The sequence below is a fragment of the Rhinopithecus bieti genome, unplaced genomic scaffold (assembly GCF_001698545.2).
Source record: "Rhinopithecus bieti isolate Rb0 unplaced genomic scaffold, ASM169854v2 scaffold_75173, whole genome shotgun sequence".
Classification (NCBI taxonomy): Eukaryota; Metazoa; Chordata; class Mammalia; order Primates; family Cercopithecidae; genus Rhinopithecus; species Rhinopithecus bieti.
This window is the reverse complement of record NW_016828776.1, coordinates 1310282-1324446: the sequence shown is the minus strand read 5'-3', so window position 1 is coordinate 1324446 and position 14165 is coordinate 1310282.

Below are 14165 nucleotides of genomic sequence, written 5' to 3'. Positions count from 1 at the left end.
GCGTTATTAACATTATCTCCATCACTTTCTTAAGTCCAGGCAATTCACAAAACAATTAACCAATTCTTGATTTGTTGTGTTTACCAATTTCCAAGGTTTGAATACTCCTACCATGGCCAATTTCAAGTTACAACGTAATATCATTGAAAATAGGGCAAAAAGAAATGTGCAGTAGTACAATATTATAAAGTATTTTCACCATACAGATATAAAAGATTTAAATAACATCAAGAGCACAGATAATAGTAAAATGTAATAACATAATTAACATGTAATGATTTATGAGTATCTATTACCATTAGTTTTAATTTCTTTAATTATGAGTTTATAAAATGTATTTTTTAATAACAGTTTTTTCACTTCTAAGATAAGGTTATAGGAAAAAGAGTTTTAACAACTGGCTGAAAAAATTCCTGAAAATTTAACAATCAGTTCTGTGGACCAGAACAAGCTGACTCCAGCACAACAATGGGATAGTGGTACTTTTTGTACATGAAACTTAACCACATATAGACCAAAGAACAGACTTCAGTGGAAAACACAGTGGAAGAAAAATTTAAGAGAAGCAACATACCTATTTCTGAGTGTAGGAAAATCAGTTATAATTTATTCATCTTTATATTTGAAAATATCTATTAGTAGATTTGTCAGCTAGCCTTATTAATTTCTTTTCTTTGGCTTTATATTTCCCAAATTACACACACACGTGCACGCACACACACACACACACACACACACAATGTCATTAAAGAATTACGGGAGTGAGGTGTAGAAAAAGGATTCCAAGTAGACACTTGCAGATTTTAAATATTGTTTAGAGAAGAAGAAAAGAAGAATCATAATCATATTTCCTAATGAATTTCCTAAATAGAGCAACAGTACCAAAAAGGAGACTATCTTAACTACTAATTTGAAATGTATAACAGGCAATTTAAGAAACGTCACATTCCTTAGTTCAGTATACCCACATATACTGTTTCATTATTTCCAAACAACATAATAAAAGATGGAAAAAATGGCCGGGTGTGGCGGCTCACTTTGGGAGGCTGAGGCAGGCGGATCACAGGGTCAGGAGATGGAGACCATCCCGGCTAACATGGTGAAACCCTGTCTCTACTAAAAATACAAAAAAATTAGCCGGGTGTGGTGGCGGGCGCCTGTAGTCCCAGCTACTCGGGAGACTGAGGCAGGAGAATGGTGTGAACTCGGGAGGTGGAGCGGTGGAGCTTGCAGTGAGCCGAGATTGCCTGCACTCCAGTCCTGGGCAACGCAACAGAGCGAGACTTCCGTCTCAAAAAAAAAAAAAAAGAAAGAAAGAAAAGATGGAAAAAATACCAGTTCAATAACTGAAGTCATTACATTTTCAAATTTGGATAGTTTTCTCTGCCCAAATTTACAAAAGAGATAAAAACAATTTATTAAAAAAATTAAAAAAAGAAAACTCCTACCTTATGCAATTTTTCATTAACAATGATTAAGAAATTTAGATTTCAAATGTTACTGATATTCCTATAATACAAATAAGATTTATGTATATATCCTAGGCACAAATGTAAATTTTCTTATGGATGTTTTGGTTATCTGTAGAACAAATGTGCTCAATTTTAACCTGTGTTTTTGGCATAATACAGACTTAGACCAATATATATTAATTACAGTTAAATCATGTAGATTCATGTAATAGACATAGTAGGAATTATGTGAGAATTAATGTCTACCATATTTTATATGTATGATAAATTCAAATTATTATGAATAGTATACTGAAAATATTTACATGTTATTTCCATAAGATAATTATGTTCATTTTTAAGACTTCAACAAGGCCATAAAATATGAAAATGCTAAATCTCTCTTCTAATGGTACCGAAATTTAAATTTTACTGTCTGACTTTGGTGTCACTCTGCCACTAGCTTCAGCATAACATCTTATCTTAATTTAGGGAAATAATACTGGAAGTTCAAAGGCAGCCAAAAGTAAATCTACTTTTTAACCTCATAATTATATGGAATGTATTTTCTTATATTCTTATATCCACACATTTTAATATATCTAAAAGGATGGAAACTTGAAGCATTAACCTACATTTTTATGTTTTCAACCTAATTTGTCATACATTCCAATTAGTGTTGTCTCCAGCTACTTTTAGTTTTTCTATTGTATTTACTTACCTGCAGTGGATTTTGAAAAGTTTGACAGCTATTAAAGTAGAGAATATCAGAGAGGTTAGTTAGTGCCCTTATTAAAATCCAAGAAGTCATTGAAATACAAAGAAGAAATTTGAATTGTTTCATTCCTACTCAATTTATTAAGAAACATCAGAATTTGGTTGGGATTTATATTTTAAATAGCATTTTACATATCTATTCCTTTTTTTGTGTATGTATAATGGCATTTTGGATCCTTTGAACCTGTCAATTTTAAAGCCAGTTTCTTTGAAAATACCCAAAGAACTAATTGCTTGGATGTGTTAAATATGGAACCATACTGCATATTTCTTATACATGTTAAATGCCACTATCAATTCTTCTCTAGAAAGTTTATTTCTACCTGCAGTGCCCATTCATGTTGTTTGTTAATAAGAAAATTTGCCACAAATATTAATTTTAGATATATCAAATGACAAAAGCCTCTTTTATGAACTTTTAAATAAAATATATGAACAAAATACACATATATATGTATGTGAGTATATGTACATATACACACAAACATGTATATATCATATATACACATCTAGCATTTTAAATCTTTTAAGATACTTCCTAATTCTTAAAAGGTTTTCACATCTTGAAATGAATTTTAATATCCTATTTTGTTCTAGCTATTATCAGAATTTGACACATGAGGCTCTTAAATATTGCTTTCAACTTTTTAAGAACTTTTGGATTTTCCAGACTTAGATTACCTTATTATAAAATTTAATGAAGGCTAATAATTATTAGGACATGTGGCAGGCAGTTATCACAAGGAACATCATACTGTTGGCTCTATGTACAAGCTACAATAGGGCAAATGGTACAATTAGAGGCACATTCTTTGGTGCATAACAATAGAAGCCTTAGTGACACTGCAAGATTAAGAAAAGGCTAAAACATCTTTAAAACTACTCATTACTACCAGTCAAAATGTGCATATTTGACCTTTATGGTAATCAGAAGAACTTCTGCCAATGCAGTAGGCGGCTAAATAATCGTCACTTTCCACACACAGTTTTCCTTGAAGTGACCTAAGGTTAACATAGTTGATCCTGAAGCTAACACAGACATTGAGTCAACTCATCAGCGGTCACAGTGAAAGGCCACCATCTTCATCACCTAGGTTACAATGACAGGATAAAAGGAGTGTTGCAGATTTTTCTATGTAAGAGATGGTAGGACTGTTCTGTATATTTTGAAGGTTACAAAATTACTTAGAAACCTCTCTCTCAGGTTCAGATTCACTCTGTATTATGATAATCGGGCAAGTTGCATCAAAAATAATTGCTTAGTTTATTACCTTGTCTTATTAAAGCTTTATGCTGGATTCAGAAATCTCTTATTCTTGATCTTTGTTCTTTTCTATAAGTCTACTATTAACCCTACTTACTTTAATTTAAATATATTGACAATTACAACGAAGAATCTCAAAGCTAATTTGTTATCTCCAAATAACATAAAAACTATAACTAGAGCTAATACAGTAACTCTAACATCTGAGGAATAAAAGATCCTGAATCATGCAGAATAAATTAAAAGACTTCCTTAATGCCCCTCCCTCAAATATTACACCTGAAGATCTAGAAATCTGTAGCTACAGTGGTTATAATTCTTGAATAATCGGCACTTAAAATCAAATAAAACTAATTTTTGTGTTGGCGAGCTCATCATTCTCCAATTTTCATAGTAAAACATCATATCAAGTTACTACAAGATAATTATGTCATAGATGTTATTTCCCTGATGGTTTTTGAGGAGAATAATGTACCCTGTAGAAACAGAATAATTTAACAGTCATCAAAATTAGAGCAGGGGAACAAACTTTTTAAAAAGGTAGCCAAAGTAAGAGTTCTTTTTTTTAAGGCGCAAAGCCAAAATTCCCCAATAACCCTGGCTTGGTTGTCACTTAAGAGTAGTCATTCATAATTCCTCATAATGTATACAATATTAATCTATGTGTACCTAGAAAATCTGGCAACTTCCTGTACTTCAAAGTCATTCCCTTTGCTATGAGACCTAGAAAGTGCTTCAGGATTCATTATGACATGTGGAATATATAAGCAATAAGGCATGACAGGGAGTGTGGTTATCATAAGATAATCACACCCCTGGGTCATTACAAAGCGAGAGGTGCAGTGGCGCACCTCTCATTCCCCCTGGGGTGTGATTACAGCATGATAAGCACACTTCATGCCATCACCTTATTGCTTTTATAAAAAGTCTTTGTTGGGAAAAAAAATTGTAATTTTTTTTCACTTAAATAAGATAAAGTTGGCAGTTTACAACGTTAACAGTAGTTTCAGCTAAGCCAGATAGTTTATGTGTATTAATCTGCTCCTTTAAAATGTACAGCTGCCAATGCCACTCAGAATTCACTCTAAGACAGAGCCTATTATGTATTTGTGTGTTCAAATGATTCACCTTAGAAATGTGCCATTATCACAAAAAGTGTAATATCTACAAAGAGGAGTTGAAAGAAATAATTTGTTCCAAATTGTTATCTTTTTTCTAAAGTATATTCTCATTTGAGAAGATGTACAGATTGGATTACGTAAAATGCAACATAAAGTAGTTGATATCCAAGCATTGGGCTGTAAGGTATTTATAATTTCTAATTTTCTCCATTTAGTTCATTTCTCCCAAAATTCAGATGACAACTCAATTTGAGGTACTAGATAAGTTACCACATCTCAATGCTGTCATTCAAATTATATCCTAAGGGCCCTATTGTGATCGTACAAATTGATAAATTCTTGTCTTATATAATATGTCTCCTATTACTTAACACTAGTCCTGTTCGCTTTATCCAATATTCTACCATCTTAAAGCAAACCTCAATTAATGATCATCATATATAATCCAAACAATAATTACATTATGACATTGGATTTTTCTATATATATTTGGAACATTTATTTTCATAAAATTCTTGTGCAGAAGATAATAGGTAGATAATGTTATTCGCATTTTATGGAAGAATAAGACAAAGCATTAAAAAAACTAAGTTAAATGGTTAATTTAGTTAGTCCCAAAGTTCATGTCCTACTTCCAATAATAAATACTATTTTAAAAATAAGTGCATTTACAGAAAATTACCTTTAACAAATATCTCAACCTTCTTTAGATTCAGTTTCCTCATCTGTAAAATAAGAATGTGAAAGTAGATGGTCTTTATAATGCATCTCAATCCTGCTATTTTGAGAATTACTTTCTTGTACAATAGTAGTAACTATTATGGGACAATTAACTTTAGGCAGTTACCTCTATCCTCAAAGACTGAATCACCATATAGTCAGTAGTTTGGGGGGAAAAAAAAAAAAAAAGGCATGTTGCTAATGAAAGGAGGAAATAGGTGAAACATAAAACATTGAAACTGAGAGCAATCTGACTTCGGCTTTTTCTATTTCCACAGGTAAAATTTAGATATTTGTTGTTGTTGCTGGATTTGAAGGAAAGGATGCTCTTTATGCTAAGATCACTCCTCATTATTCTCAAGAAGAAAAAATTATTGTGTGCACATTTTGGAGAATGAAAATTGGGGTCTCTTCTATGTTGGTCATTTTGCTTCTGCATAAAATAATAGAGATAATTAGTCATAACCCTGGTGTAGACAATGTGAGTTCATAGGCAGTGCCCCTTTTTACCTGACTTTAAGGCATTGGTGAACTTCACAAGGACCTGCTACATTTCTCCTGAGCCATTACTAGCACAGAATATCTTTCCATTAATAGAGACTATTACAAATCTTCTAAAACATCATCTATGCCTGTAGGTAACTGGTCCTTGATTGGTGCTCTCCCACCTACCCTCTCCACTGCTCGATTTTTCATATCACGCTGTTCTTCTTTTTATTTTTGTTTTGCTTTTGGATCCTAGTTTGTCACAGTACACTCCTGGCATTCTTCATCTCCCACACCAAATCAGAGGTGGCTTTCCTGCCCTTCCCAGAAACACCTCCTAATTTCATAAACATATCTATCTTCACACCTCTGAGTTGAAGATTTTTCTATCATTTAATGACAAAAGAAAAAAAAGAATGATAGAGATACCGCCCCGCCCCCCCACAATCTGACACAAATACCTTTCTCTCCTTGAAGACACAATCCTTTTATTATCTCTCTAACCTGCTTCATAATAAAATGGGAAAAAATCGTTCTACCTAATTCAATGGGAACACTGTTACTCTACTACTTTGATGGGATATTTTGCATGGAAGTGGATATTTCTCTAAAACTATAAATAAATTCTCTCACATTTCTCTATAATTAGAAATTGAAGCAAGTGGAATATTTTCTTTTTAGCTGTGAATAATGTCCACTTACCTCCACTTAATCTATTGAGTCAGTGGGTAACTTTTGGATAAGAAAGTTCTTCATAGGCTTTGTGTTCCATGTTTCTAAATAATAGGAAGTAAAGCTTTCATAGTAATCATATAAGAATTAGTTCATGAATCATTGGGTTCTTCAGACTGAAATGGATGGGCAGCCCACCAAGAGGCTATTTTTACACGTAAAATTGAAAGAACTCTAGAACTAGAAACACAGAAACCTGATGTGAGATAAAGAGTACCATAACTCTTCACCAATATTACAGACTTACATCACTTTACATACTCAGAGCTCCTTGAACAAAGTAGGCTTAAAGGAACCTGCATCAATTGCACTGGCCAAAGGAAACACCCAGACTTTTCAGGATTGTGGCCCTTGCTCTGAACACTCTCTAATTCCCAGGGATTCAGAATACCAATATACAGCACTTAAAATGGAAACTTACCAGATTCAGGTGAGAAAGACAATTTCAACCTGAATTTTTTTTTAATGGTAACAGTGGAAGCTAATTTGACTGCAGGGAACCAACCAATTTCATGGACTCTTTGGGGACATATATATTATTCTACCACTTTAAGAAAGAAATTTGGCATTGTGTATCGAATGCCTTTTATAAAGTTTATGCACTCTTAGCATCTAATTACACTTTCTGTAGAAATCATTTAAAATTACAAATAAATAATAAGGTTTGACTCACAAAGATAAGTATTTATTTTAAAATTACTTGAAAATAGCATAAACAATCAATGATTAAATATTACATTTGTATAAAATATATTGTGATTATAAATGTCTTAAAACTGTTTAAACTACATTATTAAATGAAAAGTACATGTACAATCATCCAATCTTCGACAAACCTGACAAAAACAAGCAATGGGGAAAGGATCTCCTATTTAATAAATGGTGCTGGGAAAACTGGCTAGCCATATGCAGAAAACTGAAACTGGACCCTTTCCTTAAACCTTATACAAAAATGAACTCAAGATGGATTAGAGACTTAAATATAAAACCCAAAACCATAAAACCCCTAGAAGAAAACCTAGGCAATACCATTTAGGACTTAAGCATGGCAAAGACTTCATGATGAAAACACCAAAGCAATTGAAACAGAAGCCAAAATTGACAAATGAAATCTAATTAAACTAAAGCGCTTCTGCACAGCAAAAGAAACTGTCATCAGAGTGAACTGGCAACCTATAGAATAGGAGAAAATTTTTGCAAGCTACCCATCTGACAAAGGCCTAATATCCAGAATCTACAAGGAACTTAAATTTATAAGAAAAAACAATCAGCCCCATCAAAAAATGGACAAAGGATATGAACACTTTGCAAAAGAGGACATTTATAGGGCCAACAAATGTGAAAGAAAGCTCAGCATCACCGATCATTAGAGAAATGCAAATCAAAACCAAAATGAGATACCATTTCAAGCCAGTCACAATGGTGACTATTAAAATGTCAAAAAACAATAGATGCTGGCGAGACTAAGGAGAAATAGAAATGCTTTTACACTGTTGGTGGAAATGTAAATTAGATCAACCATTGTGGAAGACAGTGTGGCGATTACTCAAGGATTAGAACCAGAAATACCATTTGACCCACAAATCTCATTACTGGGTATATATCCAAAGGAATATAAATCATTCTTCTATAAAGACACATGCACATGTATGTTTATTTCAGCACTATTTCCAATAGTGAAGACAGGAATCAACCCAAATGCCCATCAATAGACTGCATAAAGAAAATGTGGTACATATACACCATGGAACACTACACAGCCATAAAAAAGGAATGATATCATATCCTTTGCAGGGACACGGATGTAGCTGGAAGCCATCATTCTCAGCAAATTAACACAGAAACAGAAAATCAAACACTGCATGTTCTCACTCGTAAGTGGGAAGTGAACAATGAAAACAGATGGACACAAGGAGGGGAACAACACACACCAGAGCCTGTTGGGGGGTGAGGGGAGGGAACTTACACGACAGGTCAATAGGTGCAGCAAACCACCATAGTGCATGTATACCTATGCAACACATCTGCACCTTTGGCATATCTATCACGGGACTTAAAGTAAAAAATAATAAAACATAAATAAAGAAAATTTTAAAAAAGAAAAAGTTGAATATGAAATTATTTATAAAGTTTGATTGAAGCTATATAAAAATATAAATATCAAAGATCTAAAGTTTGATGGTATTTATCTTTTGTATAACTACTAATAGAATTACAGACATTAACATGCTATGGTTTGAATGTTTATCCTCACCAAAACTCATGATGAAATTTAATTGCCATTGTAACAGTATTGAGAAGTGAGACCTTTAAAACATGATTAGACCATAAGGGCTCCACTCTCATAGATGGGATTTGTACCATCATAAAATGACCAGTTTGGCCCCATCTTGACCTCTGTCACCCTCTCACCTTCCACGATGTAATTATGCAGAAAGAAGGATCTTGTCAGATGTTGGCACCTTGATATTGGACTTTCCAGCCTCTAGAACTGTGAGTCAATAAATCCCTGTTTATTATAAATTACTGAGTCTTGGTTATTCTGTTATAGTGGCACAAAATGAACTAAGACATGGAATATATAATACATTTCCTTATTTTCTTCTTTTTCTTCTTCTACTTTCCATATTAAGTTTTATTAATTTTAAAATGCTAATTTAAAATTTATTTGTGATGAGTAAGATAGAGACATAATTTAGAAAGCTAGAGACATCATTTTATTATATTTTATTACTACAAAAACATAGAACATGAAATAAACCATGTATTTTAACTACAACTATATTACTAGTCCATAAATCTGTAATAATACTTTCCTCATTTTGTATTGATTTACATCAGTAAAATACTTTAGGATTTCAAAGACATAATGTATGATTTTATCATTTTTCCCAGAGACCACAAAACCCATATCTAAAATTTGCACAGACACAACCATATTAACTTTGATGCCAATCCCCAGAAACATATACTCAATACTTCCTCATGAGAAATGAGTAATAAGAAAAATGCATATACAACACATACATAGATATTTTCACATAAAGAGTATGCTATTAAAATAAAAGGCTATGAAAAGTTTCAGTGAAACAGAAATTCACTGAAACTCTTTTAGTAAAAAAAGTAGTCATTGTATTGGCAATATATGTTGGTTTGACTCTTTTGGAAATAAATTTGATCATATATAAAATAACCCCTAAAATGTACATCTGTACTCTACTTCTAGGCCTGAGAAAGTAACATAATTCTGTTTTATTTTCTCATAATAAAAAAATTTTTTTGAAAAAATACGTATAAAACATGTATTTCAGACAAGCAGACAATGAAGCACCAAGATTCCTGGAAAAGGATAAAAATGGATGAAGTCTATGATCATCCCAGCTTTCTATCTAGAGGTAATTTTCAAATCCCTTTGCAAAGAAAGGCAAGCCAATCAAAGTTCAGTGCATTCTCTGAATTAAGAAAACAGACTGGATTTAAGGAAGAGTAAGATAACTAGAAATGGTGGAACATTGTACCATATTGGATAGAGGTATGCAGACATAGACTTAGAGGAATCTGAAAATGGATCCCATTGAGTCTTTGTCTGAATATCAATCTGTACATACAATGTGTGAAATTTGACAAGGCCAAGCAAAATACAAAATCGGGGGAAGAACAATTTCTGGGGAGCTGGAAACCAAACAATTCCTAGAGGAAGTCAAACAAATCCCACACAAAGGAATGATTTGAGTTCTAACAAGCCAGAATGAAAGTTGGAGCATTTAGTAGAAATTCAAGAATATAAGCGAACTATAGTGAAAATATAACTCTGTATCTATCCTTAGAGGGCTTCAAAGTAAACTTGAAAGAATCAAATTAATCTGCAAGCAGGTTAGTGTCCACTCAGAACAAAGACATTCCTTTTAAAATAAATGCAATAAAACCAGGCATCCTTCACTATAAAATACACAATGTACAACATCTAGTTAAAAAATAAGCTATATGTAAAGAAGCAAAATAAATTATCCCAATAAGGAGTAAATTCAATCACTAAAAACAGAACCAGAAAAGACTGAGATGATGGATTTGAAGAAAAGGACATTAGATGCTTTATGATAATGTACTCAATATGCCCAAATATTTAAGGCAAACTTGAATGTGATGAGGAGGAAAATGTAAAATGCAAAAGAAGGAAACAAATTGAAGTCCTAGAGGTAATAAAATAAAATATCATAATTGAATTTTTTGCTGGATACAATTAAGAACAGAATAGACACTACAGAAAAGCTCAGTGAACTTGACAGCTTGCCAAGGAAAACAGTAAAAATGAACCATCAAGAGAAATTATGCTAGAAAAATTATACAGTTTTAGTGATCTGTGGGATAAAGCCAAGTAGACTAACATATGCATACTGGGAGTCCCAGGAAGCTCAGGGGAAGAAGAAGGATCAAGAAAAATATTTTATTGAATATAGACTGAAAATTTTCCAAATTTGATTATAATAATAAGCACTAAGTCCAAGAAACTCAGTGAATCTCAAGAAGAATGAGAGCAAAAAAATTACATCGAGGACTATCATAATCAAAGTACTTAAAAAAAATAGAAAAGAGAAAATCTTTAAAACTGTCAGAGAAAGACACATTACATACACAATGAAACACAGATAAGAATTACAACAGATTTCTTGGCACAAACTATAAACACATAATTCAATGAAATAACATCTTTAAAATTTCAAAAAGAAAAGCTATCAACCTAGAATTCTAAATAAAATGAAAATATATCTCAAAAGTAAAGGTTGAATAAGGATTTTTTCAGACAAATAAAGGCAGAGAGATTTCATCACCATCAGATCTATACTCCAAAAAATACAAATGAAAGTTCTTAAAGTAGAAAGAAAATGATACTCTATAAAAACCTGGATTTATACAAAGAGATGGAGAACATCAGACAGAGGAAGTATATAGATAAATATAAGAATTACTTCTCTTATTTTAAATTTCTGCTTTAGGAAAAAATGATGACAATATATTTTGTGGTTTATGAAACAGGTAGAAATAAATGTATAAAGTAAAACAATAGCAGTAAATAGAAGGAAAACAATAACACAAAGGATGGAAGCAGAGTAATGAAAGTATACTGTTTTGACTTTCTTACATTATAAATAAAGATATATAATTCAAAGAAAGGCTATGATACACCCAAGATGCATTTTTGTCTATTCCAGCAATTAATCAAAAAATAATACAAAAAATTATAGCTAATACGTCAATAGAGAAAATATTTTAAACTATATACAATTAATCCAAAATGAAGTAGAAAAAGAAATGATGAATAAAACATAGAACTAATAGGAAAAGATAGCAAGATAACAGATTTGAACTCAGTAATAGTTGATTATACTGAATGTAAATGGCTTACATGCCTTATCTATAAGGTAGAGACTGTCAGTTTGGATAAATATTTAAAAACTTACTACGAGCTCTTTACAAGAAAATCACTTGAAGTATAAAGCAAAGACAGGTAAATGTAAAGAGTAGAAAAGAATATGCCATCAAATACTAATAAGAAAGCTGCTGTGTTTTTATTAACACTTCATATCAGAAAATATAGAATTCATAATAAATTTTAAAATTCCGAGGACAAAATGGATATTTCACAGTGATAAGATCTATGTATCAAGAAAACAAAAATTCTTTATTTGTATGTCCCTAACAATATGGATGTAAATATATGAAGTGAAACAAACAACTGACAGAAGATTTTAATACTCCTCTTTCAGTAATTGACAGAATAATCAGATAAAAATCAGCAAGGCTATAAATGACTTTAACTTCTCTCAACAAAACTGATCTTACTGACATTAAAATACCACTACACCTGAAAACAACATGTTACACACACTTTTCAAGTATATATGGAACATTCACCAAGATAATCAAAATGATGAGCTACAAAATATACCTCAATAACTTTTAAAAGATTACAATAATATGAAATTTTTTTCTGTTCTTACTTTTGTGAATTTTAACCACTAAATGAGTATTACATTTTATCAAATATTTCTTCATTCATTGATGTAATCACATCATTTTCTCTTTATTCTACAAATGAGGTACATTAAATTATTTGATTATTTAATTTTCACACAATTCTAAATTTCTGAAGTAAACTGTACTTGGTCTTGATTATGTTAATACATACACACACACGCGCACACACACACCAAACACACGTTTGCTTTTGTTAAATCTATTGTTTTCATCTCTATGGTTTATTTCCTTCTAATTTCTTTAGACTTAATTTGCTACACATTTCTAATTTCTTGAGATGAAAGTTTAAATCTTTGATTTGCAGTCTTTCATCTATTACATGCATTTAAGGATAAAATTTTTCTGTTGACATAGTTTTACCTCTATACCACAGTTTTTGTAACTAATATTTTATTTTTGTTCACTTGAAACTAACTTCTGTTCGATTCCTTCTTTGAAACTTAGGTTGTTTAGATATGTGTTTTGTGATTTGTGTTTATATGACAATTTTGTAGTTATCTCTTGTTATTGATTTCAAGCTTAATTCCACTGTAATTGCAGAATACACTTGTTATACTAATGCTTTGAAATTTGTTGAAACTTGCTTTATGGCCTAGCATATAATCAGTTTCAATGAAAATCCATGTGCATTTAAAAATGTCTATTCTGAAGCTGTTGATGACAGTATTCTATTAATATATGTGTCATTTAGCTTGGGGGGGGGGTTAAAAGTCATGTTAAGTCTATCTTACCTATGTTACTGTTTTACTTTGTTTTGACCAACATGTTCTATCTGCTACTGCTAGATAGTGTAGTATAATAAAATCTTACGCTATATTACCCTCAGCAACCTAATGCAAGAACAGAAAACCAAACACCGCATATTCTCACTTGTAAGTGGGGACTGAACAATGAGAACACATGGACATGGGGAGGGGAACAACACACACTGGAGCCTGTCATTGGGGTGGAGGCAGGGGGAGGGAGAGTATCAGAGAAAATAGTTAATGCATACTAGACTTAATACCTAGGTGATGGGTTGATAGGTGCAGCAAGCCACCATGGCACGTTTGTCTATCTAACAAACCTGCGCATGCTCCACAGGTACCACAAAACCTAAAATAAAAAATTAAAATTAAAAAATTATGAATTTGTTTACCTTACCTTCATTTCTCTAAAATTTTATTCTATTAAAAAATTGAATGTTTTGGAATTGGTATTGTTATATATTCCTGTAGAATTGGAATTGTTAAATATTTCTCATTAAAAAGTGTCTATTAATCTATGGAATTCTTAAAATTCTATTGACTAGTATGATGTATGATGTACATCATTTTAATTTCAACATTTATGTGTCATATTTCTATTTGATTTCTTCTTTGAAATTAGGTAGTTTAGATGTGTGTTTTGTGATTTGTGTTTATGTGCCTCTTGTAGTCTATGGTTGTTTCTTTTGAATTTTGATGTAATTTGTAGATCTTTTCATTGAACCACTTAGCTATGTTATATTTAATTACTCATATTTCCTATAAATCTGTAGTCTTATTATTGTCTCATTTCTTCCACCTGTTCATTCTCTCTCTCCCTTTCTCTCCTTTA